Source organism: Dreissena polymorpha, chromosome 3, assembly GCF_020536995.1.
Source record: "Dreissena polymorpha isolate Duluth1 chromosome 3, UMN_Dpol_1.0, whole genome shotgun sequence".
In the NCBI taxonomy this organism is placed as follows: Eukaryota; Metazoa; Mollusca; class Bivalvia; order Myida; family Dreissenidae; genus Dreissena; species Dreissena polymorpha.
Window position 1 is genome coordinate 110,139,334 of NC_068357.1, and position 24,541 is coordinate 110,163,874.

The window sequence follows — 24,541 nt, forward strand, 5'->3', positions numbered from 1 at the left end:
CGCCCATTGTGCATGTATTTGTAAAGCGTCTGTACTTTCAGTTTCTATTACAATGCGAAATAAAAATAGCTAAGAGAGGTCGAAAGACGTCCGAGAATGTTGCGCCAAAATATCAGCCGATCGGAAACTTTTTTGAATCAAGAAAGCAAGAGCCAATAAGTGCCGAATCATTCGTGTTATCGATTTTGTTAGAAACTGTGTATACAGCAGTTGAGTTGACATCCAAAAAACATGATGGAAAGTCTGTGACTTAACAAACCTGTCAAAAGTATAAAAAGGCATGTCATTGGTTAGAAATTGTCGACATTTTTTAAAGTTTATATCATGGACAGTTTAAAGGATTAAAGATATTAGGAAACATCAGTTTATTAAAATTTATGATGATAGTTTACAGTTCTATTGAATCAATACAAGTGTGCAGCGTCAACGGAAGTAAATCAGCAATTATTTTAAGGTATGCATTTTTATTACTCATTTCACTCTATATGAAGAATGAAATCACCCTATTTTTCAAAATCAATGGTTGAAAACCCTATTTCCCAAATAATAATCTGGGGCACTGAGTTCTCGAGGACTTTTCTCAATTTCAATGTAAATTATTTTTCACCGAGGCCAATTAGCTTGTTCAAAGCTAACAACAGGTAAAATGTGAGTTGTGTCTGAATTACAAGTTGTTTAATTTTTCATAATTGAAATGTTTACAATTTACTATTTATTGAATAACTTGGCAGTGGATAATTAAGTTCTGGGCTGTTATTTTCAGTTCTGAACTGCGAAAAAATTGCATAATAATAACATTGGTGGCACTATAATGAGTTACCTTTCATCTGTCTTTCCATTTAAATGTCCCTAAAGCAGACTTCCCAAACTTTGCAGAAAGAGTTTAGGCATTGTTTTACACACTCATTTTAACCATGGCATGCTATTGTACAACATGTCTTGACGGAAATAATTTCGATAAAAAATATTTGCAGGAAATAATTTTTCCATTGCGAATCGTTTGTATCTTTTTATCTTTATTCTGAAATGCCCCTCTTAAGAATAATGTCATGTATAGCTGGTTTAGAATTAAGGATGATGATATGTCCTAACAGCATTTTGTCATGTCATTTACTGTACTTCTTAACCTACATGTATTTGAATATTCAGTCCCCATATAACTACGCCCATATGTTGTGGACATTTTCATACAAGAATACAAACAGGAATATGTATTGGAGTTTGCTGTATAAATTGACAGTCAATCGGAGGGTAACAGGTTTATTTTTAACCAGATGTGAGGAACTAAGCGCAATTTGCAGGGAAAAAAATATATCCCTTAATACCACTTAAGTATATTTGCATCAAAGGAGCTCTGGTGTCGTGAGGTTGAAGAAACTAGTGTTGAATCTAAAACATTAAGCATCATGAACTCAAAAGTGAGAAGCCAAGTCAGACACCGCTAAATGTAAAAAAATCTGTCAGATGTTTGGTCTGACAGGTTAGGAAATTCTGTCAGACTGAAGGATAATTTTTGGATTCTACTTATTAGCATACCTGATAATAGCATATTTATGTTATTAGCATATAGAATGTCAAAGCACAGATTAATTCTTATATTTTAATGTATTTTTCTTCTATTAATAGCATAATTTTTAACCCCAATATTCAGAATTCACTTAAAGTCTTTATAGCATATAGAACATTCTCAGAATGCCAAGAAAATATGCTTTAAATCTGCTAAAAAATGCTCAAATGCAAATGCAAATACCTTAGAATACAATTCCATTTGATAAATAGTTATCTTAAACATCAATCATATACAATGTTGCATTTACATTTCACTTTGACGATCAATTATTAACAGATTTGACTTATTGTATGCCCCCAGTTGCTATATTTATGCTAAAATGTGTGTTCCTGTTAATAGCATATTCCTGTTATTAGCATAATTTTTGCTGACATGGTATGCTAAGAACAGGAATCCACTGTAGCAACATATTAATCAGGTATTATGGTTTGAATCCGTGAACTATTATTTTTAATGGTGAAAGAAAATCTCCATTGCGCGTTTTCAAAAATTCCTAATCAAGCTTGGTAAAAGAACACACAGAATAGCAAATTTATTACAGCGCCAAGTTCCGGGTAAAAATGATTGATATTTTTTATATTCCGTAGACAAATGCCGCATCATATCCTATGGGTGATTTAAAAAATAATGAAGCCTAAATAAAACATGCATTTATTTTCATACCATTAAGCATGTTTGAGTTCTTTTTCTATCTTACAGAAGTGTTTCCATGTGATTAACTTAAATGTGAAAATTCTTCTCAATAACTTGCTTCATTAACAAAATATATTGAACAATATCCTTAAAATTGCCCCAAGTGTACTGGTTTTGCTTGACATTTTTTGTAAAAGGCAATTTTCAATTTTATACTTCAATAAAACTTTCAGAAATATAAGGTATTGCCAGATTTGTTTGTTTTGGATTAAGCTTCAACACCTTGTTTCGGAGGCATTTTTTCTGTATTATATATGACTAAGTTACACAAAGTTAAAGCAGGTTTTCATCCGGGGATTCGAGAAAATATCATAACACATTCTATTTAAAAGGTAGATTCTAATTAGTTTGTATTATACATCAGCGGCTCGACTAGAGCCAATCAAAAGACTTGCTGGAGTCTTCAAGCCTCATTCGGTTAATTTAACTCAGCGTTCATTGCTACACTTTTGACTCATACACAAGATGGTTTGTGCTTATCGTGATTCGCGTATGCGGTAATGGATACAGTTCAGCAATGCGTCCGAGTGGACGCACATATTTCAAAACGATGCGTCTATTTCGATATTAATTTGTGCGTCATAGACGCGAGACGCACATGTAGATTATACCCTGGAATAACTAAATCAACAAAAGGTTACCAGACAACAACTTTTGAATGACCCACGTACATTTGTTCAAAACACATTAAATTAAAAATTAATATTTATTATAATGTGATACATTGTAATGGTTTAATTATACTCTTAGCATTGAAGTGCAATTTTATGCCTGGGACTTCCAAAATTTAATGCTTACAAATGGCTAACATGAGAAGGCTGAACTCCAAGGTCAAAGTCGCACTTACAGGTCAATAGTCAAATATGGCTATTAACAGGTTGTGTTTGACATAAGCGTAGTTTTGCGACAAAAGTGGAATGTGGGGGCAACTGTGCCTTATGAACACGTCTTTTTTTTTAGGTCTATCATATTTTTCTTTTACTAAGTTCATGCCTTCTATCAGGTAAATTTGTGTCCGTGAACTCATATGAGCTCTTAAGGGCCATCATGGCCCGCTTGTTATGTTAATTAGCTACTTTATTTCAAAAATCTGTAAAATTGATAATTTTTAAATGTGTGAAAACAACACAGACTTCAATTGGTATTAGTCTAATTAAGTCTACAACAAACATTTGACATTTTGCAATACATGTATAGCAAAACCATAATTTATATTTAATGAAATTTTATATAATACAGTTTAGAAAATGTCAATATGTGTGTCACACAAATAATAGAACATACATTATGCCACAGTGGATGATTGGTGTTTGAGACGCAGTTCGTAGTTCGGAAGACGCGCAAAAGCAACTCACAAAGTGTTGATTATTTTAGTGTTTATTTTCATAAAGTACTCAATTAACAGCAATAATAACAATTATCTTTAGATAACACAGTTCTGACACACAGTATTAATTGTTTAGTTAAATTAAAGTTTGTTTAGAAGCAATGTTTTCTTGTTACGTTTAATGCAATTTATATATGTATCACAGAATAACACAAAGTCAAGTAAACAAGGACTTGACACATTTTTATCCCCCGCCAAAGGCGGAGGGATATAGTTTTGGTGTTGTCCGTCAGTCTGTCAGTCTGTCATCTGTTAGTCCGTCCATCACAAACTTTTCAGGTCTATATCTCAGAAACTATAATTATAAGAATTTGCATCATGAGACTTAATGAATTTATAGATATCAATGAGGAGAAGTGCCGTGTAGAAGAACCATAACCCTACACTTTCTTAAATAAGGGTTATTGCTCTTTGTTGTTTTTGTATGATGTAACTTTTCAGGGCTATATCTCAGACACGATACAAGATTTCAACATGAAACTTCATGGGCGTATAGATATTAATAAGGAGAAGCTCCATGCACAAGAACCATAACCCTTTACTTTCTTAAATGAGAGTTATTGCCATTTGTTGTTTTTGTATGATGTAACTTTTCAGGGCTATATCTCAGATATGATACAAGTTTTCAACATGAAACTTCATGGGCGTATAGATATTAATAAGGAGAAGCTCCATGCACAAGAACCATACCCCTACACTTTTTTAAATAGGAGATATTGCCCTTTGTTTTTTGTATGATGTAACTACAAAAAAGTAAGAAAAGGCACAACCCTACAAATAAGCTTTAATTAAGTTATTCACCCATCAATAAACAAAATTTATTTGGTGGGGGATATCAATTAAACGAATTTTCTTGTTGTTTATATTATAAAAGTGAGGACTTCATATAAAATTTATTTATCAAAATGAAGACTTGCCCTAAATTAGTTGTTTGCAAATAAGAATTTTCCCCAAAAATCTTTATATAATTTAAAGTGAGGACTTAAGACACACAATTCATTTGATGAAAATAAAGACTTGTCCTACAATTTTTTTTTTGGAAAATAATAATTTTCTCAAATAAATGTGAGAACTTGATACACAATTCATTTGATCAAAATAATACTTTTCCTTCAATTACAATGTAGTTTTTTTTTGTTAAATAAGATTTTTCTCAAAAACATTCTAATCAATCAAAATGAGGACTTTACACAGAACTTATTTTATTATAAAAGTGAGGACTTAACACACAGATTGATTTATCATAAAAGTGAGGACTTAATGCACACTTCATTTTATCAAAATGATGATTTCCCCTTTAATTAGTTTTTTCAAAATAAGATCTTTTTTTAAAAAAGTATTTGCAATCAAAATGAGGACTTTACACAAAACTTATTTTATTATAAAAGTAAGGACTTGACACACATATTGATTTATCATAAAAGTGAGGACTTAATGCACACTTCTTTGTATCAAAATGATGACTTGCCCTTCAATTAGGTTTTTTGAAAATAAGAACTTTCTCAAAAAAATTATTTGCAATCAAAATGAGGACTTTACACAAAACTTATTTTATTATAAAAGTGAGGACTTGACATACAATTGATTTATCATAAAAGTGAGGACTTGATACACACTTCATTTTATCAAAATGATGACTCCAGTTTTTTAAAATAAGAACTTTCTCAAAAAAATTCTTATCAATCAAAATGAGGACTTTACACAAAACTTATTTTATTATAAAAGTGAGGACTTGACATACAATTGATTTATCATAAAAGTGAGGACTTGATACACAATTCATTTGATCAAAATGATGACTTGCCCTTCAATTAGGGTTTTTAAAAATAAGAATTAACCTCCAAAAACTCTTTATTTCATCAAAATGAGTTCTTAACATACAATTCTTGGCAAGCATGTCTTATGAATCATTTCCTGAATACAATAATTAGATGGACACTGGACAGTTATGTAGATTGATGTTGTGATTAAGCTTTCGATTTTGTGATGCAGGAGATGATGCCAATGATTCACCATTAGAAGATATGACGGTAACAGTGGTCCAGAACTTGGCTCAACCAGAGTTCCACCAACATTGCAACATGCACACAACCAGCAAAACATACCAAGGTACTTGGGAGAGAAAATATTTGGTGCTCATATTCAACCATTCTTGTAAAACTTCAACGCGGACAAGTTTATGGAAGTTGTGACAAAGGATTGCTCTCTTTCTTGTGAAACAGCTGGTAAGGCTGGTGATGCCCCAGATGCACTAGAAGACATTAATTTTTAGCTTGTCTATTATATATGAAATATATATAGTGGAGCTATCCTACTCAACCCGGGATCGGCTTCCCGTAAGCGTAAGCGTGCAAATGTTAAAGTTTGCGTACTACCCCAAATATTTCCTATGTCCCTTGACAAATTTCTTAAATATTTTGCATACTTCTTTACCAACAACATTTTATAAGAATAATGGCCTTTTTTCCACTTAGAATATGCATATTATTAATGACTCTATGTAAAAGTTTGCGAACCACCCCAAATATTTCCTATGTCCCTTGACATATTGCTTTAATATTGTGCATACTTCTTTACCAACATGACTCAAATTTGACCCTGCCTTGGGGGGTCAAAAAATTGAAAATTTGCTTATTATATAAGGCCTATTTTGTGAAAACTTTAAAAATCTTTACATCCATAACCATTGGGCCTAGGGCTACCAAATTTGGTATGTAGTGACATCTAATAGTCCTCTACCAAGTTTGTTCAAATTATGCCCCTGGGGTCAAATTTGACCCTGCCCTGGGGGTGTCAAAAATCGAAAATTTGCTTATATAAGGCCTATTTTGTGCAAACTTTAAAAATCTTCTTGTCCTAACCGTATGGCATAGGGCTACCAAATTTGGTATGTAATGACATCTTATGGTCCTCTACCAAGTTTGTTCAAATTAAGCCCCTGGGATCAAATTTGACCGTTCCCCAGGGGTCACAAAATTGAACATATGCTTATATTGGGCCCATTTTGTGCAAACTATAAAAATCTTCTTGTCCATAACCATTGGACCTATTTCTACTAAATTTGGTAGGTAGCGACATATAATAGTTCTCTACCTAGATTGTTCAAATTATGCCCCTGTGAACAAATTTGACCTTGCTCCAGGGGTCACAAAAATGAACATATGCTTAAATAAGGCCTATTGTGTGCAAACTTTAAAAATCTTCTTGTTCTTAATTATAGAGCCTAGGGCTACTAAATTTGGTATGTAGTGATATCTAATAGTCCTCTACCAAATTTGTTCAAATTATTTCCCTGGGCTCAAATTTGACCCAGCCCCGGGGGTCACAAAACTGAACATATGACGTTTACCAGTGGAGATTACTGCGGCCGTTTGGCTGTGACCAACAACAACATCAGCATCTTGTAAACATGAGATAAAACCCTGTAATTTAGTGCCATTTTAGGTCAGATGGTGACTGCTTACAAAGGCATCGAAGTAAGAACATATGTGTTATGAATGTTTTTCTTACAAACTGAAAAAAGTCGGGTTTTATTTAAATATGTTGAAAGTGACCATATATCTGGATGAAAATATTTTGGATGACATGTTAATTTCATGTCTTTTTTGTAGTGTTAAAACCAGTTTAATAATATATTATTGATTTTAAAAACACAACTTCCATGAACATAATTATTTCAAGAAAAGTCAATATATGATACTGCAAGGTAAACTCAAACTTTGTATCCAAGAGAAGGTGTTGAAATTAATGAAGTGCAATGTTCTTAACTATCGTATATGCTGCTTTTTAATAACTAATGATTCATTGTTCCATTTGTGAATCGTGACTCATGAATTGTGGATATGATTGTCAATTGCTCAACAATCCATATATATTTCTGACCATTTTATAATTTTCTTAATATAAGTTATGAATTGATCTTAGAAGTCAAATGTATTACTTAATTAAAAACATTTATAAATATAAAGAAATAATCTTTAGATTATCATAATATTCTCAGGCCTGTTGGTCTAAGGGATGTGTGGGTTGATGAGTAATTTCTCCTTTTATCACAATTATTTCTACCCTACCTGATCATTTCCTTCATATTCCATTTTAATTTAATTGACATCTGCAACCTCTTTCAAATTGGGAAAGTCCAAAATGTGTCGTTTGGTAAAGGTTTAAGGCATTTTCATTCCTATGGGTCTTGCGAATCTGTTTCAAATCAAATGCGTAGATTTGATCGTCGGCGTCTAAAAATATGTGAAATAGAAAGAACGACAATATCTTTTGGAGAGATAAATGTACCTACGTTATAAGCAAAGGACCTGTGCAACAATTCCCGGGCTTTTAAGTCTGTTTAGTTAACACGCTAGTAACTTTTTCCATTTATAAAAATGCTCACCCTTCCAACTTTAAACCCCCAGTGGGACGAGGGATAGAAAGAGAAAGTCACATGCTTGAGTACATTTCAACCCATGCGCATTGCACGTTTTTTTTCGCAAAGAAAAAACAGTGGAGCGATACAGGGCTATCATGGCCCTCTTGTTTTGAATATACAGTTATTATATATGACTTATTACTTATTAAAGATCTTTGCTAAAAGAATATACAAACAAGACTTAATATCTCGGCTATCAAAACTGATTTATATAGTTATCATTATAGTATTCAGATATTACATACTGATATCCATACACAAATTCTGGCATTCATTTATTTTCCTTGTCTTGACACTTTCTTCCAACAAATAACCACTTACTGTTAGATCAGCAATATTCGGACAGGTAAACTCTATCTAAAACCATGGTAAAGTCTAACCCCATTATTGCAGTTTATGGTTTATGTATAAATATGTGAAGTACATGTATGATTATAAAATTAAGAAATTTAGAAGCACAAGATAATGTATCACTTGTGACCAACCAATAGCTTTACAATAATTTTGCAAAACAGAAATGTACATGGAGTATAAAATTTAACTAAGATTTATTGGAATGTGAAATACATTTTTAAAAGCTGAATAACAGATCTATTAACATATTTCTCTCTGACAATACTAATGGCACAAACTTTACATTGCTTATTTGATGACTTGAATTGATAACACTCTTAAATAATTATAATGGACATGCTATGCCTTAAAAATGTTCTTTGGTCCAATTATGACATTTAAAAATTATTCAGTACCCATGCTTCAATAGCTCGTATAATCAGATTACCCTACCCATTGAATACCTGAACATTGTAATATATTTATAAGATATAATCGCTCCGCAAATTTCTTTGTGTGAGTGTAGTGTCAGGCAATTTGAAAAAGATCTACAATAAATTGAATTTCTTTCATATCATACCTTCCAAATCACTCGAAGCCTTTGACTAGTAATGGCTGCAATATGAGAACCATAGCTGAAACTTTCAATTTAAAATCCACTGGTGATCAGCAATTTAACGAACTTGTTCGAACATTTGGCCATTATTGAGGAGGGCATATTTTAGTCACACCTTACCTCTAATTCTGAGTTCTTGTGTGTGTATGTGTGTGAGTATTCTGTATGAAATTAGTATCATCTCTGTAATTTGTGCATTCCTAGAAGGATTTCAATGTCATTTCATATTTATGCCCCCCTTCGAAGAAGAGGAGGTATATTGCTTTGCACATGTCGGTCGGTCTGTCGGTCTGTCGGTCCGTCGGTCCGTCGGTCCGTCCACCAGGTGGTTTCCGGATGATAACTCAAGAATGCTTAGGCCTAGGATCATGAAACTTCATAGGTAGATTGATCATGACTCGCAGATGACCCCTATTGATTTTGAGGTCACTCGGTCAAAGGTCAAGGTCACGGTGACCCGAAATAGTAAAATGGTTTCCGGATGATAACTCAAGAAGGCTTATGCCTAGGATCATGAAACTTGATAGGTGCATTGATCATGACTGGCAGATGACCCCTATTGATTTTGAGGTCACTAGGTCAAAGGTCAAGGTCACAGTGACTCGAAATAGTAAAGTGGTTTCCCAATGATCACTCAAGAAAGCTTATGGCTAGGATCATGAAACTTCATAGGTACATTGATCATGACTCGCAGATGACCCCTATTGATTTTCAGGTCACTAGGTCAAAGGTCAAGGTCAAAGTGACAAAAAACATTTTTACAAAATGGCTGTCACTACAACTGAGAGCCCATATTTTATATTTGCCTGACTACAGTACAGACACAGTGTACTTAAACAAAAAGCCCGTCAGCAGTGTTCTTTTTTCTCGATGGGTGACACTTCCCGGGGGATGGACACGCTACTTACCGCGTTGTTTGGCCGTCATTCACATTGTTTCACGATGAAAAGGAGTCGGCAACATGGGAATTGGAAATATGCATTCCGCAAACTAGGAAACATTGTAAATAACCGAAATAATAAATATTCGGCCGATGGGGAAATGGCAAAAAATGACTTCGCACTCTGACAATCTGAAATTCAAAATTCAGCAATCCGGTACAAAGATAGCGACGATCACAGCTTCATTGCTTTATTTGTCCGTTTCACCAATTTTAGATTTTTAACTGTGTAGAGGTTAAACCACTTTCGACAGCTAATTGGTGTTTATCTGTTGTGTAATGCCAATAAAGTTGTGAAAAACTAAAGAGTCAGTGTTTATTACATGTATTCCCTATCAGAGCTGTATGTGTAAGAAAAATAAATGAAATTATGAAGATGATTTATATACATGCTAACGCAGTGTAACTGTTAACAGATATTCATTTTCATTTTTACCCGTTACGGTTATCAGAAAGTCCCCAGGAAGCACTTTTTTTTCATAATTTGTATGACACAATAAAACATTATTTGTACATGATCGTATTGCATTTAATCTAAATAAAATTTGCTCGTCCAATGAAAGTTGTGTCCCATAATGCATTGTACTCTTTACACTTCTGATGAATGGTGTAGGCCTCAGATTTTGGCTTTTTGAGAAAAAAAAAACTGTTGAAAACATGCCCCCGGGGTAAATTTTGGCCATGCCCCATTACCCAGGTGAGTGATAAAGGGCTTTTTTCAATCTTGTCTAAAAAAATTCATAAATATAACAATGTTTCATTATAAATTTCTGCTTGAAAAGAGAGAATATGTATTGCTTAAATAAGGTTTATAGTAAATTAAAAACAGCGTTATTACATGTATATCCCTTTAAGCTACTGTAATCCTTTAGTTCAGAAACATTTCAAACAGCTTTATGGGGAACAAAATAATGTTCTATGGTCCAACCAGTTTGTATAATGTTTTAAAACTATTCAATATTCCCCACAGGATTTTGAATAGCTCAACAAATGAGATATTTTACACCTAAAGAAGATTCCTTTGTGTGAAATAGACATGCTCAAATATCCACAAACATTTTTTATGCTCCCCCAAAATTTATTTTGGGGGGAGCATATTGTCGCCGCTTCTTCTGTTCGTCTGTGTGTCCGTCCGTGCACAATTTTTGTCCGGGCTATTTCTCAGCAACTCATGACCGGAATTTAATGAAACTTTATGGGAAGTTTCACTACCAAGAGGAGATGTGCATATTATCAGCGGGTTCTGGTCGGATGATTTTTCACAGAGTTATGGCCCTTTGAAATTTTCCATTAACTGTACATATAGTGCAATTCTTGTCCGGGCTATTTCTCAGCAACTAATGACCGTAATTCAATGAAACTTTATGGGAAGCTTCACTACCAAGAAGAGATGTGCGTATTATTAGCGGGGTCTGGTCGGATGTATATTCACAGAGTTCTCGCCCTTTGAAATTTTCTATAAAGCAATTATTGTCCCCCAACTACTGTGCCCTCAAGACGTTTCCTTTTATCTGAATATATAGTGCAATATTGTGACAAAAAAAAAATTTTGGGAGCATTGATCACCGGTCTCCGACGGTTTCTTGTTTTATTATGTTTCCTTTAAGCTGAATAATGTTCAATATGATATTTAAGCAAATTAGCCAATGGTTTATTTAACCCATTCCAATAAGAATTGGAAACTTATCAACATTTTATTTGTATAACTTTATGTGCAATTTGCATTTCAGATTTTTGTGAATTAGTAGCTTTGATATTGCAATTGTTTAATTACTGTAATTTAAATCATACTTACAAAACCTTTAAAATCAATGCTATTAAGTTTCTATATATGAAGAAGACGACGCAGAAGAAGAGGACAAGGATGCATTCTACGACGCCTTCAAAGTGTTTCAAAGGACATCCCCCAACACGACATGCTGATGTTGCTCGGCGACTTCAATGCTAAGGTTTGCTGCGACAACAAAGACAAAAAGAGGACCATGGGAAGATATGGAGTGGATGTGATCACCAACAACGGGGAGAGATTAGTCAATTCTGCCAACAGAACGACTTGGTCATAGGAGGGACCCTGTTCGCGCACAAGGAGATCCACAAACTTACATGGACATCACCAGACAGCAGGACCCAGAACCAGATCGACCACATCATCATCACCTACACAAGGTCGATATATCGTATTAAATATATCATGCGTCGCCGCGACTGTCAAGAAAAATATTGTGCGTCGCCGCGACATTTAAGAAAAATATTGTGGGTCGCCGCGACTGTCAAGAAGGACATCCCCCAACACGACATGCTGATGTTGCTCGGCGACTTCAATGCTAAGGTTTGCTGCGACAACAAAGACAAAAAGAGGACCATGGGAAGACATGGAGTGGATGTGATCACCAACAACGGGGAGAGACTAGTCAATTCTGCCAACAGAACGACTTGGTCATAGGAGGGACCCTGTTCGCGCACAAGGAGATCCACAAACTTACATGGACATCACCAGACAGCAGGACTCAGAACCAGATCGACCACATCATCATCACCTACACAAGGTCGATATATCGAATTAAATATATCATGCGTCGCCGCGACTGTCAAGAAAAATATTGTGCGTCGCCGCGACTTTTAAGAAAAATATCGTGGGTCGCCGCGACTGTCAAGAAAAATATCAAGTATCGCTTCGTGTTTCTAGTTTCGCCCTTGATGAAAGAAGTGCAAGATTATATATGGCACTATCAGGATTCCGTATGTTTTAGTATTTGCTCCTTGTTGTCCTGGGTATTGAACCCTCAGGGCAGGCAAGTCTAGTGGTTATGTTTTAGTATTTGCTTCTTTTTGTCCTGGGTTTTGAACCCCCAGTGCAATTTTTGTTTGTATGCCCCCAGTAGGGTGGAATATGGCAGTTTTACTGTTCATCCAATTGTCTGTGAAGTGAACTATTTCTAAATTTGTTAAGTGCTTGATTTAAAATATGTAATTACCACTAAATGTAGATGTAAAATGACACAATTTTCAATCGAAGTTATGTAAATGTTCCTGAATTATTTGCACATGCACTAAACCATGGCAGATTTGCAAAGCCTCTGACAAAGCAATAGATGGTTTACGTGGGTAATGTCTTTGACATATCTTTCTTTTCTTTTTTATTTGAGACATCATCAGAAACAACTATAATTATTTGTAAAAATGGTTGAGTGTATGAGTGCACATTTGTGTGTCTGTTACTGTATGTATGTGTGTGTTCGGGTTTGTACAGACAGTAACTACATCATTCAGCACATCATTCAGCATGCAATTTTAAAATTAATAATTACAAAAGACCATCATTAGGAGGCGGTGTTTAACATGTAACACCTGTCTACCTTACTTAAAGGTCAAGGGCACACTTACAGGTCGAAGGTAAAATTTGTCCAAACTGTTACTTTGTCATTAATGGAGCAATAACTGACAACAAATGTTCACCAGTTTGTGTTAAGACCCATGTTCCCGGCTCAAAGTCAGACTTAAAGGTCAATGGTCAATCCAAACTGATACTTCAATAGTAATTATGCACTTCTTAAATAACTTGCCAAATGTGTTTAACAGTTACATGTAGAAACCTCTTTCATGTTCCCTTAAAGGTTAAGGTAACACTTAGATGTCAGTTGTCATATTTGAGCATTATACAGCTTGGCGAAACTTAAAAATGGTCACGCATAAGGCATGTCTCCCTAATAATAATTACAGCGTATTATTTTCAGGTTTGCAAAAATGATATATTTTGATGTCAGATAGATCATGTGTTATTGCTAATTTAAACAAATTCATTTCAACATGCAATTTCAGCTAAGTAACCAGTTTATGTGATTTGCATAATAATAGCGTGTTCATGTCAACTTGTCAGTGTTATAGTTTATTGTACGTGTATTTCATATTCCTTTTTATTCACTTGTTTGAGAAATGGCTGAAATAAGGAAACATCGGACTTAATCCAAAGCATAAAGTTGTCCACCAAAAATGGACTGAATACAATTTTACATTTATGCTAACTTAATGGCAGTAATAAAAAGCTTGATGGGACAGTCAAGGTCACAAAGATGGCTTGGGACAGCTCTGGTTTGTTTACACCCCTTTTCAGTGTTTACATCCTGTATGCCAAGTAATAATTACTTTACCTTATTAGTGCACATAGCTTTTTAAAGGGGTTTATGGAAAGGGGTTTTATCCTCTGTATAACACTTGCTTTTTTCTTAATATTTTGTTATGTATTTCATTTTCATTTTATGTGATTCAATTGAAAGATGGAATTAACAAATTCCAAAGCAGGGTATTTATCATACAAAGAAACATGATATTCCCGTGGTAACTAAATTTACATTTATAATGATATAAAAATTTAACATTTCGTAACCATATCAGCTATAATCTCTTTTCAGTCGAATAAAACTTTACTGCCATGTCATGTGGTGAATTAAAAAATAACATTTTTTTGGTGTTAATATGATACCATTAACAACTCTGTCATATAATTTTGATATCACATACCACATCAATTATGTTAATTCGTTTAGGATAGGTGGATTTATTTCAGTTGGATAGCATATATTCAGGTGTTCAGTAGCCTGGTAGGCGCCTTGTATATCATTAAAAGCGGGATAGCATCTTAAAATGTCACATTCAAATGAAATATCACTTTTCACATAGTTTATAGTCACAATGAAACATGTTTGTCTATATTTGTGTATTTGGTATTGCAGGGTATGTTTGTATCACCTGTAGTGATAGCTCTATTCTGTTTACCCTCTGTATACAAAAAACGATCTTGATGAGAAAAGACAGAAACAAACATGTACCGGTATTATTTCTGTAATGCCTTTCTATAATGGACAAAGAAATCTTGATATAATACTCTTAATTTTCTTTTTTGTTTGTATTCAGTGTACTTATTGCAAATGCTAAACCAGGAAATATGAATTAAAGTATGTTTCATATAACCTTGAAACCTGTGTTGAAAAAGAGAATGTTTTTTTTTTAATTTAGGACAGTTTTTTGGTCTGTGTAGCCCTTATTTCACTAAAATGGACATGTTTTATTTTCAATAATCAGATTTTTCTTGTGATCAGATGGCATCGAAGAGTCGAAAAATTGTTAATAGGTCAAACTAAGGATATCTGCGCTGAGATTCAATTTGTTAACTTATAATATGATTTGAAAAAATCTCAACAAGATGATATGCAAACTATGTGTAATTTACTGATATTTTAGTCATAAAGCACAGTGTATTAGAATTTATCATACCACCACATTGATATCTGCCTGATAAAACGTTGCATGATATATTTTTAGCTCACTTGAGACTAGAAGCACATGAGGACGCTCCAACCCAACCCTCAAACCATAATCTGGGACAAGACTATACGCACATGAGGACGCTCCAACCCAACCCTCAAACCATAATCTGGGACAAGACTAGACGCACATGAGGACGCTCCAACCCAACCCTCAAACCATAATCTGGGACAAGACAATACTCACATGAGGACGCTCCAACCCGACCCTCAAACCATAATCTGGGACAAGAATAGACACACATGAGGACGCTCCAACCCGACCCTCAAACCATAATCTGGGACAAGACTATACTCACATGAGGACGCTCCAACCCAACCCTCAAACCAAATCTGGGACAAGACTATACGCACATGAGGACGCTCCAACCCAACCCTCAAACCATAATCTGGGACAAGACTATACGCACATGAGGACGCTCCAACCCAACACTCAAACCATAATCTGGGACAAGACTATACGCACATGAGGACGCTCCAACCCAACCCTCAAACCATAATCTGGGACAAGACTATACGCACATGAGGACGCTCCAACCCAACCCTCAAACCATAATCTGGGACAAGACTATACGCACATGCTCTGGGACAAGACTATATGCACATGCTCAAAGCCCAGTTTTCTCAAAACGCGACTCAAATTTTAATGCTTCTCTTACTACATAGAAACCATACAGTGTGAACTTCATTTCAATTTGTAACTCTGATATAGTGATCAGTTATCTCAGCAGTCTCAAACATCTCACTTTTCATTATTCCCCTCAAAATCAGCATTCATATTGGCCGTAAAGAATGTCATAGTGGTATAAAATTGCATAAGCTAAAAATCACCAATCCATACAACTCCATCATCAGACATTCAGTTGCAACCATCCGTTATATAAATGAAATTTATGCAACTTTTAATTTATTCAACGTTTTCAAATAAATGAAATTCTTAACATATCATATCTTATTATCCATTCATTTGTAGCCGACCGTCAAATATATATCATACATCAAAACATAAAACAAAATATATCAAATTTAAAACGCATTTCTACCGAACAAATGTTAAAAAATATTCTAGGTCAATCACATTAAATTAAATATATACCCTACAAACACATAACTTTTGTTTATTATAATTTCTCAAATATCAAACATATTTTTTATAGGTCAATGACACAAAATTTTAACCCATTTATGCCTAGCGTCCTGAAAAAAAGGACTTTGCAAACAGCGTTGACCCAGATGAGACGCCGCATGATGCGGCATCTCATCTGGGTCTGCGCTGTTTGCTTTAAGGAATTTCTGTAAGAAATATTCTAAATATAGAAATAAATATACTAGACATCCCTAATTTTGGAAATAAATTGATCCAATCTAGAAGGATGGGAGAGTCCACTTGGCATAAATGGGTTAATGACTATTTGATTGAGAACATTACATCAACAAATAGCCTTCATCAGCTAACCAAACTGATGCGCTACCCTGTCTAATTGGGGATTAGCATGTGAGAGCATCATATGTCAGCGCTAATTAGATAATTAATCTATTTCCAACCGTAATTAATTTATGTATGAAAGGCCTTGTATTAGCAAGGTGTCCCATCAAGCAAATGACACACTTAAGATCAAGCCTTTGCATGCTGGGAAATTTGTCGTCTGCTAAAATGTTGTCTGCTTAATTTCTTAAATTAGCATTTTCTTCGATTTTTTTTCAAAAAATACTATCAAAATAGCAAACAGTTTGGATCCTGGTGAGACGCCACGTTCTGTGGCGTCTCATCTGGATCCAAACTCTTTGCAAAGGCCTTCCAAATTTGGTTCCAGCACTGAAAGAGTCAAACAAACCATCAACCACTTTTTCAAAGGTGTATCATGACCCAGCAGAGGTTTGTATAACCCAGCTATGCAGGTTTATGACAATTATACAATGACCCTGTCACAATTTCCATTGAAGTATTGCATTATTGACTCTATCATTACTTTGTATAATGATTGGGTTATGATAGTATAGGTATTGATGTTTGTGTTAATTTGTATGGTATGCCAGTAGTGTAAATGTTGTAGTTTACATTAATCCTTTGCCAGTTTGTTTTCTGTTTTCTTTGGTTGGATTCTTATTGAATGACACTTAATTGTGTGTATTCTTTTACTTGATTTCTCATTATTTGGCAAGATTGTATTTCTTATTCTGTGACTGGATTCTTTATTCTTTGACTTGATTTCTCATTCAATTTAGCAATTTTGACTGTATTCTGTATTTCATATTCTGTGACTCCTAGCTGGTTTTATTAATCTTTGACTTGATTTCTTATTAAGTGGATTCATGGATTGGATTCCCTATTCTTTCAATGGAATCTAAAATCCGTCCTTTTTGTCTGAATTCCCATATTATTTGACTGGATTATGTATTATTATATGTTTTTTTACTGTCTTACTGAATTTCTTGTTTATGCTATATACTTTATTAATGTACATAGCCGGATTCCTGATTTGTTTTCTTAAATCTGTAAGCTTAGTAGTCTTTGGCTTCATTTCTTATCCTTTGGGTTAATTCTAAGATCATTTTGCTAATTTTATTCTTTGGATTAATTACAATTTGTTTGTCTGGATTCTGTGTTGGCTTCATTTATCTATCACCTTCCATTCTTTGACTTGATAGGTTTCTATGTCTATACTGCACTCTTGGGATGTATTGATATGGCTTGGTTATGTCATCAGCAAACTTAAGATTTGTTTGAACTGGGGTAACATAAACATTTAGTGCCTGTTGATGTTAAAGAAGGATGTCTAATGCTTTATCCTGGCAACTATCAACCAACCACATGCTGTTGTTTCAATCGCTTACTTTCATTTTATGAAAGTCCAATGTTTACTTCATGCATTTACTTCATGTGTGTTGTAAAGTACATTTTTAAAGTACATTTCTTTTAGGATGGAGATAAATTATTTTACCCTTTCCCACTCAGAAGCAAAGTGAAAATGGCTGTGTGCAAACAGCATAAACCAGAACAGCTTGCGAGTAACTCGAGTCACTTGCGGACTGTTCAGGTTTTATGCTGTTTGCTGCTCATCAGTATCTAAGGGATGGAAATGAAGCCTTTAAAACATGAATTCAAAGGTAAAAAATGGCCATAAATGAGCTTGTCCGGGCCATAACTATGTTGTTCATTGTGAGATTTTAAAATCATTTGGCACATTTGTTCACCATTATTGGACGGTGTGTCGCGCGAAAGAATTACGTCGATATCTGCAACGTCAAGTTCACACTGTGAGTTCAAAGGTCAAAAATGGCCATAAATGATCTTGTCCGGGCCATTACTATGTCATTTATTGTGAGATTTTAAAAAAACCTGGTACATTTGTTCACAGTCATTGGACGATGTGTCATGCGAAAGAATTATGTCGATAACTCCAAGGTCTAGGTCACACTTGGAGTTCACAAGTAAATAAATGGCCATAAATTTGGACGGCATGTCATGCGAAAGAATTCAAGATTTCAAAAGTCGAAATGGCCATAAATGATAATTGCATTATAATTCTAAAAAATCGCCATAAATTTAATTCTCTTGTTTTGTAAAGACAGCATGCAAAATAGTCTGTGTCAATGCGGCACGTGGGGGTATACATCACGTCTGTGACAAAGCTCTAGTTTGCTTAGTAAAGATCTTCATTATTTTTTATTCAACAAAATAATGGGAGAATGTAGAATATAATCATCGTACCTTTCTGTTGGTGCATTGGTTTTTAGAGCCTTGCATTTTCCTTTAATTTATAAAGGTCATGATATTTCAAACTGTGTTATAGAGTCCCACTTTTGTCAAATAACCCTGAAAATTAGGTTAAACAAGAAGATTACTCATATTTTAATTTATTAATGTGTCATATAATGAAATACAGCATTCTCTTTGCTCCATTATATTATTTTGTATAAAAAGTAGTTTTTTGTGTCTTAATGTGATTGTATATTTATGATGCATAAAACATGAATACTTTTCACTGTCAAACTATCGTTCTTGCAATTTTATTTTCAGAAATAGTATTTTTTGTGAACACTTAATCTAGTGAATATAATGCTTTTCTTATTGCAAACAAATGTTGTTGTTTTTTACGTTATGTATGAATGACTTTTACTTTATTTCCAGACTGCCGAATGTTTGGTCAGGAAAAAGCATCCCACAATGTTGCGACAGGCCCATGTTTCAGTTTATCGAGACTAGTCGTGAAACACAGACTTCTGATTCATGGAGTGCGGCAAACATATCTGTGCGACTCGTTCACTCCACTGTAAAGACCCGCACGGCATTAAAATGGATATCATCCGACGTTTGCAAACGATGGCTGCATGAGGTCTGCGTCTCACAACCTACATCCCAAGATAGCTTTGTGTGTGATGTTTGTATTGCACAATATAGTTGATGTATTGAAACCAGGCTTTAAAAATAAATCAAGGTCAACTACAATTTAAAATTAAAACTAGAAATGGCGCGGCAGAGGCCGACGAGTATCCCCACGCCGCATGTTTGACCCAGGGGCGCCCTAGGTTTGGTAATGGGGCCATGCATAGTCGAGGCTTTGTTGATTCTGGTGGCGGTGAAAATGTTAAAATCGAAGTCCTTAATACAAGAGTAAAATTCACTTGGATTTAGGTCCTCATCCTGCTCTCCTAAAAAATCTAATACTGAATCAACTTCACTGACGCCCATTATGTACATATCATCCTCATTGGAATGAGATGGCTGAACTTGCTCTGTTATAGCCAATCTTCATGCTTCTGCTTTGGAAAAGTTATGTTTTGAGGTTAAATGGTTGACTAAATAGTAGCGTCTCAGAAATTTTATATCGCAATCTTGTACACAACAATGAAAATGTTAAATTTCATGTCTGTCATTGATGTGCCTGTTCAAGAGTCCTTTTTGCTTTAAATTGTTTGTCACATTTTTCACACTTGAACATTTTGAAAGATTTTCATAATGAGTCTAAAAGTGTGATTGAACAAATTGAAAGTTTCAGCCCTTTTATAGATTCTTGAGGCGCTATTCCATGAGTTTCTCATGCTTTTTATGCTTGACTGCATTCTATCTCTTCTCTAAAATACAGGTGTCCCTTTGCACCAATATTTTATTATCCCTTGTATGAACATTAGATGGATGAGCTAAACCATTTCACAGATGAATAAACACAAATAATTGACTACTAAATACATCTCTGCGCCACTACTGTGTAACTCTATATATGTTTTCAATACACAAGCTTCATTGTTGAATAATTCCTTTGTCCGATGAAAATGCTTGCACTTCTTCTGATTGGGTAGATAACCACTTAATAGATTTCGAAATTTAAACGCGGACCTTAAGTTCAAGGTCAAGGTCACAGGGGTCAAAACTTTTTAATGCGCATGGAAAGGTCTTGTCCAGATACACATGCATACCAAATATGAAAGCAATATCTGAAGGTACACAGTAGGTATGAGCCTTTTTCGAATCGTGTTTGCAGATTTCGAAACCTAAACGCTGGCCTAAAGTTCAAGGTCAAGGTCACAGGGGTCAAAAATTGTATGCGCATGGTAAGGTGTTGTTCAGATACACATGCACAGTAAATATTATACCAATATCTGAAGGGACACAGTAGTTATGAGCCTTTTTCGAATCGCGGTCGCAGATTCAGAAACCTGAACGCTGACCTCAAGTTCAAGGTCAAGGTAGCATGTACAAAATTGTATGCGCATGAAAAGATGTTGTCTAGATACACATACATACCAAATATGACAGCAATATCTGAAGGGACACAGTAGTTATGAGCCTTTTTCGAATCGCGGTCACAGATTTCAAAACCTTAAAACTGGCCCAAAGTTCAAAGTCAAGGTCACAGGGATAAAAATTTTCATGCGCATGGAAAGGTGTTGTCCAGATACACATGCATACCAAATATAAAAGCAATATCTGAAGGGACACAGTAGTTATGAGCCTTTTTCTAAATCGCGGTCGCAGATTTCGAAACCTGAAAACTGACCCCAAGTTCAAGGTCATAGGGGTAAAAAAATTGTGTGCGCATGGATAGGTGTTGTCTAGATATACATACATACCAAATATGAAAGCAATATCTGAAGGGACACAGTAGTTATGAGCCTTTTTCGAATCGCGGTCACAGATTTCGAAACCTTAAAACTGACCCAAAGTTGAAGGTCAAGGGTAAAAAATTGTATGCGAATGGATAGGTGGTGTCTAGATACACATGCATACCAAATATGAAAGCAATATCTGAAGGGACACAGTAGTTATGAGCCTTTTTCGAATGGGGTCGCAGGAAAATCACTGACCCGGCCCCACCCTGACCCCAATAACTTTTGGCCAAGGGGTCAGATCAAAATTCCGTCGCTGTCACCGTCGTATATATGCTCATAGCTACCATGTGTGTAAGTTTCAAGGTTCTAGTGCTAATAGTGTAGGAGATAATAGTGTCCAGGACGGACAGATAGACAGACGGCGGAGCTAAACACAATATCCCCACGCTTTTAAAAAAACATGGGGATAAAAAAAAGGGTAAAGATGAGTACTAAAATTTTGTGTGTACATGGTTTACCTGCATAAATAGTTTGAAATTGCATATATATTTAAATTTTAGAACAACAAAGTAAATGTTGAAAATGGATCACGATAGTTCTTTGTATATTGTTAAATCACTCATTTTAGGGCAATTATAATTTTTTGTTTAAAAAGGCAATCTTACTCAACATCTGCGGATTTAAGGTGATACATGTATTGATACTGATTTTAAGTTGATGCCATGTTTTATACAGATAACTTGAATGTACCGATAGTTTTCAATTCATTGTTTTGTAACTGAAATAATGAATTTTTTACCACCTTCCTGTTACTTTTAATTTAGTGTTTTGAGGAAAATGAGATTTTCATGTTAAAAAGTATGCATTATTCAAGATAGATTAAATCAAAGACAACTGTTGATACCTGCACATGGATATTTCATTCCTTATGTGAGTAATTTCCTATCCTTGACATGCATAAGTAATCATGTAAGAAACAATTTGTTTGCAGCTGGTTGTTACTGCATGTGTAATTTCTATTCAAAATGATGGTTTTAATAACATGTGATTCAATGAGAAATGCATTTCTCAACTGAAACATTTCTTAATTTATATATAAATCATATTTACTATATCATGTGCTCATGCATACATGTTGCTTATTGTTGATGTCTTAATAAACCAAGAGTATATTATCAATATGTGTTGTTGCTCGAAAATATGTTTTTGTAGCAGGAAGTGCTTTGGGCTCGATTAATCTGAGAACTCAACAAAATATTAATAAAACCCTTCTGTGCCTTTTAGTTCTGAAAACAGAAGTAGCCAGTTGGTATTACACATCTCCTAAACAAGTACAGCACAATGAAACTTAAGGTCCTAAAATCATAAATTTTATAAAATCTTTATATCCACACAAAAAATTGATGATTGTGGTGCTCAGATTGCAAAACCACCTGTTTGGCAAAAATAATGCAGATGGTTAGATTATGATAAGTGCAAGAAAAAAAGAATAACTCTGGAGATAATAATTGATATGATAATCATTGCTTGACAGAATCACAATTGACCTAGATATTTATTTATGTAGTGATGTATTTTTCAATGAGTGCCTTAAGACTCCAAAAACATATTGACTTAAAATAAATAATCGCGATGGCGGAAATGACTTATCATTTCATGTTCATGAACCGGTTTTAAAATACTTTGTAGACTTATCTGCTAGGCGGTGAGGACTTTTAGACCACCTGATAAACTTCAACTATATTTGCCCTAGTTCAGTAATCGACTAAAGATATGCTAACATAATACTGATGACTGATGAGTCTGTTGTGTCTTATATTCTCAATGCTACTTAAAATATTAAGTCCATTTCAAAGTTTAGACTAATAATAAGCAAATTCGTTAAATTAATATCCCCCGCCAAATAAATTTTTATTATTGATGGGTGCAGAACTAACAGAAAAGTTTATTTGAAGGGTTGTACCCTTATCCCACTTATTTAAAAGTTACAGCATAAAAAAAAAAATTGGCAATAACTCTTATTTAAGACAGTGTAGGGTTATAGATTTTGTGCATGACACCTCTCCTTATGATATCTTAACATCCAGTTAATTTCATCTTAAAATTGTGTATAGTATCTGTGATATAGTCCTGAAAAGTAACGTCAGACTGTTCATGTCACTTATTCTCATTGACAATTATACACCCATGAAATTTCATGTTGAAATCTTGTATTAATAGTTTCTGGGATATAGCCCTGAAAAGTTACATCATACAAAAACAACAAAGGGCAATAACTCTTATTTAAGAAAGTGAAGGGTTATGGTTCTTATGCATGGTTCTATAAATGAGATATAGCCCTGAAAAGTTACATCATAAAAAAAACAATAACAAGAAAGGGTAATAACCGTTATGTAAGAAAGTATACGGTTATGGTTCTTGTGCATTGATAATTATACACCCATGAAGTTTCATGTTAACATCTTGTATAGTATCTGAGATATAGCACTAGTTACATCATACAAAAACAACAAAGTGCAATAACTCTTATTTCAGAAAGCGACGGGTTATGGTTCTTGTGCATGGCACCTCTCTTCAGCTATATTTATACACCCATAAAGTTTCATGTTGAAAACTTATATTGAGTTTCTGAGATAAAGCCCTGAAAAGTTTGTGAGTGACTGCACTGACAGACACACCGACGGTACGTTTAAGTATATTTAGCGTACCGGGGGTACATTAAAGTATACTTAAGAGTACACGGGGTACTTTAAAGCATTACCCGAGCCAAACCGGCAATTACCAATCAAGCTTATTGACAAATAAATAAATGATGATAGTGGTAATTATGATTGTGTGAAATATAATACAATAGTTTTCCTGAATTGAGTGTACATGTGAATTAGCTAAAATAATGATAAAAACACTGATTGGGATTATACATTTCTGGAATGTATATATATAATCTGAAAATATTTTCTTAAATCAATGTTATATCTTTGTATTAAAACACTGAAACACTCATGACTGTAAATTAGGCATTACCATATTTCTTTACAACGTAATGCATGTACATCATCGATATATATAACATTTAAAACGAAAATCGTTTTAAAATTCAAATGTTTGCATGGTGTTAGAACTACTGTTTTGATATCTTTGTTGTGAACAACGTGTTTAGGTTCAACGTCCGAAAAAAAGATGTCCGAAAATAACTGCAAGCTGTTA

The 24,541-nt window shown here is 34.4% G+C and overlaps 2 long non-coding RNA genes across 2 annotated transcripts; one reads left to right on the forward strand and one right to left on the reverse strand.

The window, feature by feature from the left end:
* Window positions 1-149: 149 nt before the first annotated feature.
* Window positions 150-20,389, forward strand: LOC127871000 (uncharacterized). The gene is made up of 3 exons (XR_008045036.1): window positions 150-454; window positions 5,643-5,759; window positions 19,416-20,389. It is a non-coding gene; the product is annotated as an uncharacterized LOC127871000 (long non-coding RNA).
* Window positions 20,390-20,925: 536 nt separating this feature from the next.
* Window positions 20,926-21,523, reverse strand: LOC127871001 (uncharacterized). The gene is made up of 2 exons (XR_008045037.1): window positions 21,431-21,523; window positions 20,926-21,104 (listed from the first exon to the last, which is right to left on the reverse strand). It is a non-coding gene; the product is annotated as an uncharacterized LOC127871001 (long non-coding RNA).
* Window positions 21,524-24,541: the final 3,018 nt, after the last annotated feature.